We start from the raw sequence: 11,327 nt of genomic DNA, 5'->3' as shown, positions 1-11,327 counted from the left end.
GACCATGGGTTGAACTTTGGGGTGACTGGCTCCAACGCATATACGTCCCTGAGCGCACGGTTCCGCTCCCTCTTGGGGATGTGGGTTGCGTATATCATGTTCACCGTCCGCACTTGTTGGGGAAACCTCTTTTGTCCTCCGGTGTGTGGCTGTCGGGGCTCCTCCTCGTCATCGCTATGTGGCCCATTGTCCTTGTTTTCGGCAATTAACTTGCCGGCCTGCATGAATACCCAACAGTCCCTGTTGGTGTGGTTGGCTGGCTTGTCGGGGGTGCCGTGTATCTGACACGAGCGATCGAGTATGCGGTCCAAACTGGACGGGCCCGGCGTACTTTGTTTGAATGGCTTCTTCCACTGACCGGGTTTAGAGCCTTTGAATCCGGCATTGACTGTCGTATCCTCAGTATTATCGCTATTAATGCGGCGCTTATGTTTGTTGCAACATGACCTGCTATTGCTGTCCTTGGTATCCGAGGTACCATGGTTCTTGGATATGTTATTACTGCGAGCAAGCCAGCTGTCTTCTCCCGCGCAAAAGCGGGTCATGAGCGTCGTGAGGGCTGCCATAGATTTCGGCTTTTCCTGACCAAGGTGTCGGGCTAGCCACTCATCCCGGATGTTGTGTTTCAAAGCCGCTAAGGCCTCTGCATCTGGAAAGTCGACGATTTGATTTTTCTTTGTAAGGAACCGAGTCCAGAATTGTCTGGCCGACTCTTCTGGCTGCTGAATTATGTGGCTCAAGTCATCGGCATCTGGCGGTCGCACATAAGTGCCCTGAAATTTGTCGAGGAATGCGGCTTCCAGATCTTCCCAACAGCTAATGGAATCTACTGGCAAGCTGTTAAGCCAATGCCGCCCTGGTCCTTTGAGCTTTAGTGGGATGTATTTGATGGCGTGTAAGTCATCACCGCGGGCCATGTGGATGTGGAGGAGGAAATCCTTGATCCATACCGCAGGATCTGTAGTGCTATCGTATGATTCAATATTTATAGGTTTGAAACCTTCTGGGATTTGATAATCCATTACTTCGTCTATGAAGCATAAAGGGTGTGCGGTGCCTCTGTATTGGGCTATATCGCGACGCAGCTCGAATGGGTCTTGCCCGCTATGTTCGGCCCGGCCGGATTTACTTTTACTGTATCCGTCGTGACGTTTATCGTCTCACATAGTGGCGCGCCCTCGTGATCCATAGAACGATCTTGCATGCTTTGCTTTATCCTCCAATACGTCTCACAGGTCTGGTGTGTTTCCCCATGCTTTTTTATTTGAATGGCGTCGGGGTGCGGGCTGAGCTTTTGGCTGGAATGCCTCTCTATCACGGCCACGAGGTGGCTGATCAGCCGCATCATACGCTTCTTCCTCCGGTCGGGGTATCAACCTGCACTTTGGGTAACTCTTGGAGGGGCGCTCGAGTTTTTATTCCTCGGTAGCGAGGACTTCAGTCCATCTGTCAGCTAGCAGATCTTGATCAGCTTGAAGCTGCTGCTGCTTTTTCTTCAGGCTATTTGCCGTGGCCATAAGCTGGCGCTTGAAGCACTCTTGTTCGACGGGATCCTCTGGCACAGCGAATTCGTCGTCGCCGAGGCTTGCCTCGTCTTCGGAGGGGGGCATGTAATTATCATCCTCCTCCTCTCCATCTGCCACTCTCTCAGGAGGGCTGGTTCCTCCATCCTCCTACTCTAAATCTTGCTGGAGGGGATTATTGTTGTCTTCGGCACTATCCGGAGTGTTATTATCTCCTGTGCTGGTATCACCACTTTTGCTTTGGCGGGACTTAGAGCGGCGCCGCTGACGTCGGCGCTTGGGTTGCTTCTTGGAGGGGTCATCCTCCGCTATCTCATTGCCATTGCCTTCTTTGGGTGTATCCACCATGTATATATCGTATGATGAGGTGGCTTTCCAGTGCCCTATAGGCGCTGGTTCATGTTCGTCTCCTACATCGTCGTCCATATCGTCGATGTCTACGGAGTCGAAGTCGAGCATGTCGGTTAAATCATCGACACTGGCTACGAAGTGGGTGGTGGGTGGGCGTCGAATTTCTTCGTCGTCCGCATCCCAATCCTGTTGGCCATAGTCCGGCCAGGGCTCTCCTGACAAAGAGAGAAACCTTAGTGAATTCAGAATGTCGCCGAAGGGCGAGTGCTGAAAGATATCCGCGGCGGTGAATTCCATGATCGGCGCCCAATCGGATTCGATTGGTAGGGGGCGGAAGGTTCGGAGTCCGGAAAAGAGTCCGGCACCTTGGAGTCACGGGCTTCGCACAGGATGAGGCTGGTGTTTGGCTCGATCGCCGTTGAGACCGCAGCCCCCGAGGCGGTGTCTAGCCACCCGTCCTCGATCGGTGCAGTTGGCTCCGAGCTAAGGGTCAGAGCTAATGCGGGCGCGGCCTCCAGGGCACTGTTCGGTGGCAGAGCTAGGTCATACCCATCGTGACAGTGCGGCACGCTCGGCTGTGGCTCGAATCCATCGAAGATCAAGTCTCCGCGGATGTCAGCTATGTAGTTCAAACTTCCAAATTTGACCTGATGGCCAGGGGCGTAGCTTTCAATCTACTCTAGATGGCCAAGCGAATTAGCCCGCAGTGCAAAGCCGCCGAACACAAAGATCTGTCTGGGGAGAAAGGTCTCACCCTAGACCGCATCATTGTTGATGATCGGAGGAGCCATCGGGCCTAAAAGTGACGACACAGAGGAACTCTCAATGAAAGCACCAATGTCGGTGTTAAAACCGGCGGATCTCGGGTAGGGGGTCCCAAACTGTGCGTCTAGGCCGAATGGTAACAGGAGGCAGGGGACACAATGTTTTATCCAGGTTCGGGCCCTCTTGATGGAGGTAAAACCCTACGTCCTGCTTGATTAATATTGATGATATGGGTAGTACAAGAGTAGATCTACCACGAGATCAGAGAGGCTAAACCCTATAAGCTAGCCTATGGTATGATTGTATGGTGTAGTTCTTGTGTCCTATGGACTAAAACCCTCCGGTTTATATAGACACCGGAGAGGGTTAGGGTTACACAAGGTCGGTTACAAAGGAGGAAATATCCATATCTGTATTGCCTAGCTTGCCTTCCACGCCAAATAGAGTCCCATCCGGACACGAGACGAAGTCTTCAATCTTGTGTCTTCATAGTCTAACAGTCCGGCCAATGGAGATAGTCCGGCTGTCCGGTGACCCCCTAATCCAGGACTCCCACACCAACCCTCCACCCCTCCACACCTCATGTTCTTCTCCACCGACTGCCGAACCACACCGCACTAGAACCAGTTAACCCTCGTACACCTCTCCGTCTGCGACTCTACTCCCGCATCTTCCCATCTCCGGCTCGTTGCTGTCCGGGGCCTCGCCGTCGTCCACCACCTTGGATGCGCTCGGCACGGCGTGGTCAACATGGTCAACGAACGACACCATCTGAAGTAGACTGTGCGTGGAGAGGCTGACAGCTGGGTCCACGGCCGCACACAAGGAAATGCCTCCTTATTACGCGCAAAATAATGATTCCTCCACCTGACGTCTGGGACCCACCGGAAGGGCCTCTGTATTTCACGAAAATAACGTGCTCCCCGCTGACATGTCGGACCCACCAGCTATCTTCCCACGCAAGGAAGTGCCTCCTTATTACGCACAAAAAAATGAATATTCCCCCTGCCAGCTGGAACCCAGCATAGTGGGAGGCTAACTTGTGGGCCTACCAAGTTGACGGGGACGCAGGGCTTCGTCAACTTAGTCAATATGAACGATTCTAGCTCCTGTTACCATACGATGTTCATCCAACGGCTGTAGTGCTTCTTCAACCTCTGGTCTTCTTGCTCCAGCCGCCCAAACCAGCATCGGTCGTGCCGCGTGCTCCTGCCTCCCGTGGCCGGCTGTGATGTCGCGGAGGCCTCACCACCCCCTACTACTCCTACCGCTGGCCAGGCCATCCCTCTACTCACCCACACCCCCTGTTATTCTGCGGCGACAGCAGCCTCACACCGCAGCCGAACCAGTGAATCCTCGTACTCCTCTTCGCGTGGGCATCCACTGTTGCGTCTTCCCCGGCTCCGAGTCGTCCCCTTCCTAGTCCACGCCATCGTCCACCGCCATGGTTCTCTCGGTGCGGCGTGGTCAACGTGGTCAAGGAATGACTTCCATCGGACGTGGACTGTATGTGGAGAGGCTGACAGCTGGGTCCACGGCCGCAGCAAGGAAGTGCCTCCTTATTACGTGCAAAATAATGATTCCTCCACCTGACAGCGGGGACCCACCGGATGGTCCACCGTATTTCGTGAAAAAAACGTTTCCCGCTGACTGCTGGGACCCACCAGCTACATCTTCGCACGCAAGGAAGTGCGTCTAGGCAAAAAAAAATGATTCACCCCCTGACTGCAGGGACCGAGCAGCTGCATCTTCGCACGCAAGGAAGTGCGTCTGATGACCCACAAGTATAGGGGATCTAGCATAGTCCTTTCGATAAGTAAGAGTGTCGAACCCAACGAGGAGCAGAAGGAAATTATAAGCGGTTTTCAGCAAGGTATTCTCTGCAAGTACTGAAATAAGTGCTAACAGACAGTTTTGTGATAGGATAAATTGTAACGAGCAACAAGTAACAAAAGTAAATAAAGTGCAGCAGGGTGTCCCAATCCTTTTGTAGCAAAGGACAAGCCGGAACAAACTCTTATAATAGGAAAAGCGCTCCCGAGGACACATGGGAATATCGTCAAGCTAGTTTTCATCACGTTCATATGATTCGCGTTTGATACTTTGATAATTTGATATGTGTGTGGACCGGTGCTTGGGTGCTGTTCTTACTTGAACAAGCATCCCACTTATGATTAACCTCTATTGCAAGCATCCGCAACTACAACAAAAGTATTAAGGTAAACCTAACCATAGCATGAAACATATGGATCCAAATCAGCCCCTTATGAAGCAACGCATAAACTAGGGTTTAAGGTTCTGTCACTCTAGCAACCCATCATCTACTTATTACTTCCCAATGCCTTCCTCTAGGCCCAAATAATGGTGAAGTGTTATGTAGTCGACGTTCACATAACACAACTAGAGGCTAGACAACATACATCTTATCAAAATATCAAACGAATAGCAAATTCACCTGACTACCCTTAGCAAGACTTCTCCCTTGTCCTCAGGAACGAACGTAATTACTCACAAAGCATATTCATGTTCATAATCAGAGGGGTAATAATATGCATATAGGATCTGAACATATGATCTTCCAACAATTAAACCAACTAGCATCAACTACAAGGAGTAATCAAACTACTAGCAACCTACTAGCACCAAACCCGGACTTTGAGACAAGAATTGGATACAAGAGATGAACTAGGGTTTGGAGATGAGATGGTGCTGGTGAAGATGTTGATGGAGATTGCCCTCTCCCGATGAGAGGAGCATTGGTGATGATGACGATGATGATTTCCCCCTCCGGGAGGGAAGTGTCCCCGGCAGAACAGTTCTGCCGGAGCTCTAGATTGGATCCGCCAAGGTTCCACCTCGTGGCGGCGGAGTCTCGTCCCGAAAAGTTCCTTCCTATTTTTCTCTCATCGGAAGACCTCATATAGGAGAAGATGGCGTTGGAGAGCCACCAGGGGGCCCACGAGGTAGGGAGCGCGCCCTAGGGGGTGAGGGAGTCCTAGATTAGGGCGTGTCCGGATAGCTGGACTATAACCTTTGGCCGGACTCTCGGACTATGAAGATACAAGATTGAAGACTTCGTCCCGTGTCCAGATGGGACTTTCCTTGGCGTGGAAGGCAAGCTTGGCAATACGGATATGTAGATCTCCTCCCATTGTAACCGACTCTGTGTAACCCTAGCCCTCTCCAGTGTCTATATAAACCGGAGGGTTTTAGTCCATAGGACGAACAACAATCATACCATAGGCTAGCTTCTAGGGTTTAGCCTCTTTGATCTCATGGTAGATCTAGTCTTGTACTACCCATATCATCAATATTAATCAAGCAGGAGTAGGGTTTTACCTCCATCGAGAGGGCCCGAACCTGGGTAAAAACATTGTGTCCCTTGTCTCCTGTTACCATCCGCCTAGATGCACAGCTCGGGACCCCCTACCCGAGATCCACCGGTTTTGACACCGACATTGGTGCTTTCATTGAGAGTTCCTCTGTGTCGTCACTTTTAGGCGTGATGGCTCCTCCGATCATCAACAACGATGCGGTCCAGGGTCAGACCTTTCTCCCCAGTCAGATCTTCGTGTTCGGCAGCTTTACATTGCGGGCTAATTTGCTTGGCCATCTGGAGCAGATTGAAAGTTACGCCCCTGGCCATCAGGTCAGATTTGGAAGTTTGAACTACACGGCTGACGTCCGCGACGACTTGATCTTCGACGGATTCGAGCCACAGCCGAGCGCGCCGCACTGTCACGATGGGTACAACCTAGCTCCTCCACCGAACAGTGCCCTGGAGGCCGCGCCCGCATCAGCTCCGACCCTTAGCTCGGAGCCAACTGCGCCGATCGAGGACGGTGGCTAGACACCGCCTTGGGGGCTGCAGTCTCAACGGCGATCGAGCCGAACACCAACCTCATCCTCTGTGAAGCCCGTGACTCCAAGGTATCGGACACTTTTCCGGACTCAAAACCTTCGGCGCCCCTGCCAATTGAATCCGATTGGGCGCCGATCATGGAATTCACCGCCGCGGATATCTTTCAGGACTCACCCTTCGGGGACATTCTGAATTCACTAAGGTCTCTCTCTTTGTCAGGAGAGCCCTGGCCGGACTATGGCCAACAGGATTGGGATGCGGACGACGAAGAAATTCGATGCCCACCCACCACCCACTTCGTAGCCACTATCGATGATTAAACCGACATGCTCGACTTCGACTCCGAAGACATCGACGGTATGGACGACGATGTAGGAGACGAACATGAACCAGTGCCTATAGGGCACTGGAAAGCCACCTCATCATACGATATATATACATGGTGGATACACCCAAAGAAGGCAATGGTGACGAGATAGCGGAGGATGACCCCTCCAAGAAGCAACCCAAGCGCCGACGTCAGCGGCGCCGCTCTAAGTCCCGCCAAAGCAAAAGTGGTGATACCGGCACAGGAGATAATAACACTCCGGATAGTGCCGAAGACAACAACAATCCCCTCTAGCAAGATTTAGAGCAGGAGGATGGAGGAGCCAGCCCTCCTGAGAGAGCGGCAGACGGAGAGGAGGAGGATGATAATTGCATGCCCCCCTCCGAAGACGAGGCAAGCCTCGGCGACGACGAATTCGCTGTGCCAGAGGATCCCGTCGAACAAGAGCACTTCAAGCGCCGGCTTATGGCCACGGCAAATAGCCTGAAGAAAAAGCAGCAGCAGCTTCAAGCTGATCAAGATCTGCTAGCTGACAGATGGACTGAAGTCCTCGCTGCCGAGAAATAAAAACTCGAGCGCCCCTCCAAGAGTTACCCAAAGTGCAGGTTGATACCCCGACTGGCGGAAGAAGCGTATGATGCGTCTGATCGGCCACCTCGTGGATATGATAGAGAGGCAGTCCAGCCAAAAGCTCAGCCCGCACCCCGACGCCATTCAAATAAAAAATCATGGGGAAACACACCAGACCTGCGAGACGTATTGGAGGACAAAGCAACAAGCCAGAGATGGGAAGACACGGGAGTGGAGTCGCAGACGGAGAGGTGTACAAGGGTTAACTGGTTCTAGTGCGGTGTGGTTCGGTAGTCGGTGGAGAAGAACAGGAGGTGTGGAGGGGTGGAGGGATGGTGTGGGAGTCCTGGATTAGGGGGTCTCCGGACAGCCGGACTATCTCCATTGGCCGGACTGTTAGACTATGAAGACACAAGATTGAAGACTTCGTCTCATGTCCGGATGGGACTCTACTTGGTGTGGAAGGCAAGCTAGGCAATACGGATATGGATATTTCCTCCTCTGTAACCGACCTTGTGTAACCCTAACCCTCTCTGGTGTCTATATAAACAGGAGGGTTTTAGTCCATAGGACACAAGAACTACAACATACAATCATACCATAGGCTAGCTTATAGGGTTTAGCCTCTCTGATCTCGTGGTAGATGTACTCTTGTACTACCCATATCATCCATATTAATCAAGCAGGACGTAGGGTTTTACCTCCATCAAGAGGGCTCAAACCTGGGTAAAACATTGTGTCCCCTGCCTCCTGTTACCATCCGGCCTAGACGCACAGTTCGGGACCCCCTACCCGAGATCCGCCGGTTTGGACACCGACATTGGTGCTTTCATTGTGAGTTCCTCTATGTCGTCACTTTTAGGACCGATGGCTCCTCCGATCATCAACAACGATGCGGTCCAGGGTGAGACCTTTCTCCCGGACAGATCTTCGTGTTCGGCAACTGTGCACTGTGGGCTAATTCGCTTGGCCATCTGGAGCAGATTGAAAGCTACGCCCCTGGCCATCAGGTCAGATTTGGAAGTTAGAACTACACGGCTGACATCCGCGGAGACTTGATCTTCGACGGATTCGAGCCACAGCCGAGCGTGCCGCACTGTCACGATGGGTATGACCTAGCTCTACCACCGAACAGTGCCCTGGAGGCCGCGCCCGCATTAGCTCTGACCCTTAGCTCGGAGCCAACTGCGCTGATCGAGGACGGGTGGCTAGACACCGCCTCAGGGGCTGCGGTCTCAACGGCGATCGAGCCAAACACCAGCCTCATCCTCTGCAAAGCCCGTGACTCCAAGGTGCCGGACTCTTTTCCGAACTCCGAACCTTCCACGCCCCTGCTAATCGAATCCGATTGGGCACCGATCATGGAATTCACAACCGCGGATATATTTCAACACTCACCCTTCGGCAACATTCTGAATTCACTAAGGTCTCTCTCTTTGTCAGGAGAGCCCTGGCCGGACTATGGCCAACAGGATTGGGATGCGGACGACGAAGAAATTTGACGCCCACCCACCACCCACTTCATAGCCACTGTCAATGATTTAACCGACATGCTCGACTTCGACTCCGAAGACATCGACGGTATGGACGACAATGTAGGAGACGAACATGAACTAGCGCCTATAGGGCACTGGAAAGCCACATCGTCATATGACATATATATGGTGGATACACCCAAAGAAGGCAATGGCGATGGAACAACGGGGGATGACCCCTCCAAGAAGCAACCCAAGCGCCGGCGTCAGCGGCGCCGCTCTAAGTCCCGCCAAAGAAAAAACGGTGATACCGGCACGAGAGATAATAACACCCCGGACAATGCCGAAGACAACTCCCTCCAGCAAAATTCAGCGCAGGAGGATGGAGAAGCCAGCCCCCTGAGAGAGCGACAGACAGAGAGGAAGAGGATGATAACTACATGCCTCCCTCCGAAGATGAGGCAAGCCTGGGCGACGACGAATTTGTTGTGCCTGAGGATCCCGTCGAACAAGAGCACTCTAAGCGCAGGCTTATGGCTACGGCGAGTAGCCTTAAGAAAAAACAGCAACAGCTTAGAGCTGACCAATACTTGCTAGCCGACAAATGGACAGAAGTCCTTGTGGCCGAGGAATACGAACTCGAACGCCCCTCCAAGAGCTACCCAAAGCGCACGTTGCTACCCCGTTTAAAGGAGGAAGCACTTAAACCTGCATCACCAGTGCATGATGCGGCTGACCGGCCACCTCGCGGCCGCGACAGAGAGGCCTCCCGGCCCTAAACTCAAGCCGCACCCCGGCGCCGCTCAAAAAATACCAAGGCACGGGGAAATGCGCTAGACCTGCAAGATATCTTGGAGGGAAGGGCAAGGCAAACAAGGTCGATCTACGGATCGCGCGGGCGCCCCACGACACGAGACGATAAATGTCACATCGGATACATTAAATCCGGCCGGGCCGAACATAGCATACAAAACTCATTTGAGCTACGTCGTGATATAGCCCAGTACAGAGGCGCCGCACACCCACTATGCTTCACAGATGAAGTAATGGATCATCAAATCCTAGAGGGTTTCAAACCCGTAAACATTGAATCATACGATGGCACAATAGTTCCTGTGGTATGGATCGAGGACTATCTCCTTCATATCCACATGGCCCGTGGCGATGATCTACACGCCATCAAATACCTCCCCCTCAAGCTTAAAGGACCAGCTCGGCATTGGCTTAATAGCCTGCCAGTAGAATCAATTGGTTGTTGGGAGGACCTGGAAGCCGCATTCCTCAACAATTTCCAGGGCACCTATGTGCGACCACCAGACGCCGATGACCTGAGCGATATGATTCACCAGCCAGAAGAATCTGCCAGACAATTTTGGACACGGTTCCTAACCAAGAAAAATCAAATCATCGACTGTCCGGACGCAGAGGCCCTAGCAGCCTTCAAGCATAACATCCGTGACGAGTGTGGCTTGCCCGGCACCTTGGACAGGAAAAGCCGAAATCTATGGCAGCCCTCACGACACTCATGACCCGCTTTTGCGCGGGAGAAGATAGCTGGCTGGCTCGTAGCAATAATATGACTAAGAGCCCTGGTAATTCGGATACCAAGGACAGCAATGGCAGGTCGCGTCGCAACAAGCACAAGCGCCGCATTAACAGCGACAACACTGAGGATACGACAGTTAATGCCGGATTCAGAGGCTCTAAGCCCGGTCAGCGGAAAAAGCCATTCAAAAGGAACAATCCGGGCCCATCCAGTTTGGACCGTATACTCGATCGCTCATGCCAGATACACGGCACCCCCGAAAAACTAGCCAATCACACCAGCAGGGATTGTTGGGTGTTCAAGCAGGCCGGCAAGTTAAATACCGAAAACAGAGACAAGGGGTTGCACAGCGACGAGGACGAAGAGCCCCGGCCACCGAACAATAGTGGACAAAAGGGCTTCCCCCCACAAGTGCGGATGGTGAACATGATATACGCAACCCACATCCCCAAAAGGGAGTGGAAGCGTGCACTCAGGGACGTATATGCGTTGGAGCTAGTCGCCCCAAAGTTCAACCCATGGTCTTCCTGCCCGATCACTTTTGATCGAAGGGACCACCCCACTAGCATCCGCCATGGCGGATTCGCCGCATTGGTTCTAGACCCAATCATTGATGGATTTCACCTCACTAGAGTCCTTATGGACGGCGGCAGCAGCCTGAACCTGCTTTATCAGGATACAGTGCGGAAAATGGGCATAGATCCCTCAAGGATTAAACCCACAAAAACGACCTTTAAAGGCATCATACCAGGTGTAGAGGCCAACTGTACAGGCTCAGTTACACTTGAAGTGGTCTTCGGATCCCCGGATAATTTCCGAAGCGAGGAGTTAATCTTCGACATAGTCCCGTTCCGCAATGGCTATCACGCACTGCTCGGACGAACCACATTTGCAAAGTTCAATGCGG

Source organism: Triticum dicoccoides, chromosome 3A (genome assembly GCF_002162155.2).
Source record: "Triticum dicoccoides isolate Atlit2015 ecotype Zavitan chromosome 3A, WEW_v2.0, whole genome shotgun sequence".
Classification (NCBI taxonomy): Eukaryota; Viridiplantae; Streptophyta; class Magnoliopsida; order Poales; family Poaceae; genus Triticum; species Triticum dicoccoides.
Note: the sequence above shows the minus strand (reverse complement) of the source record.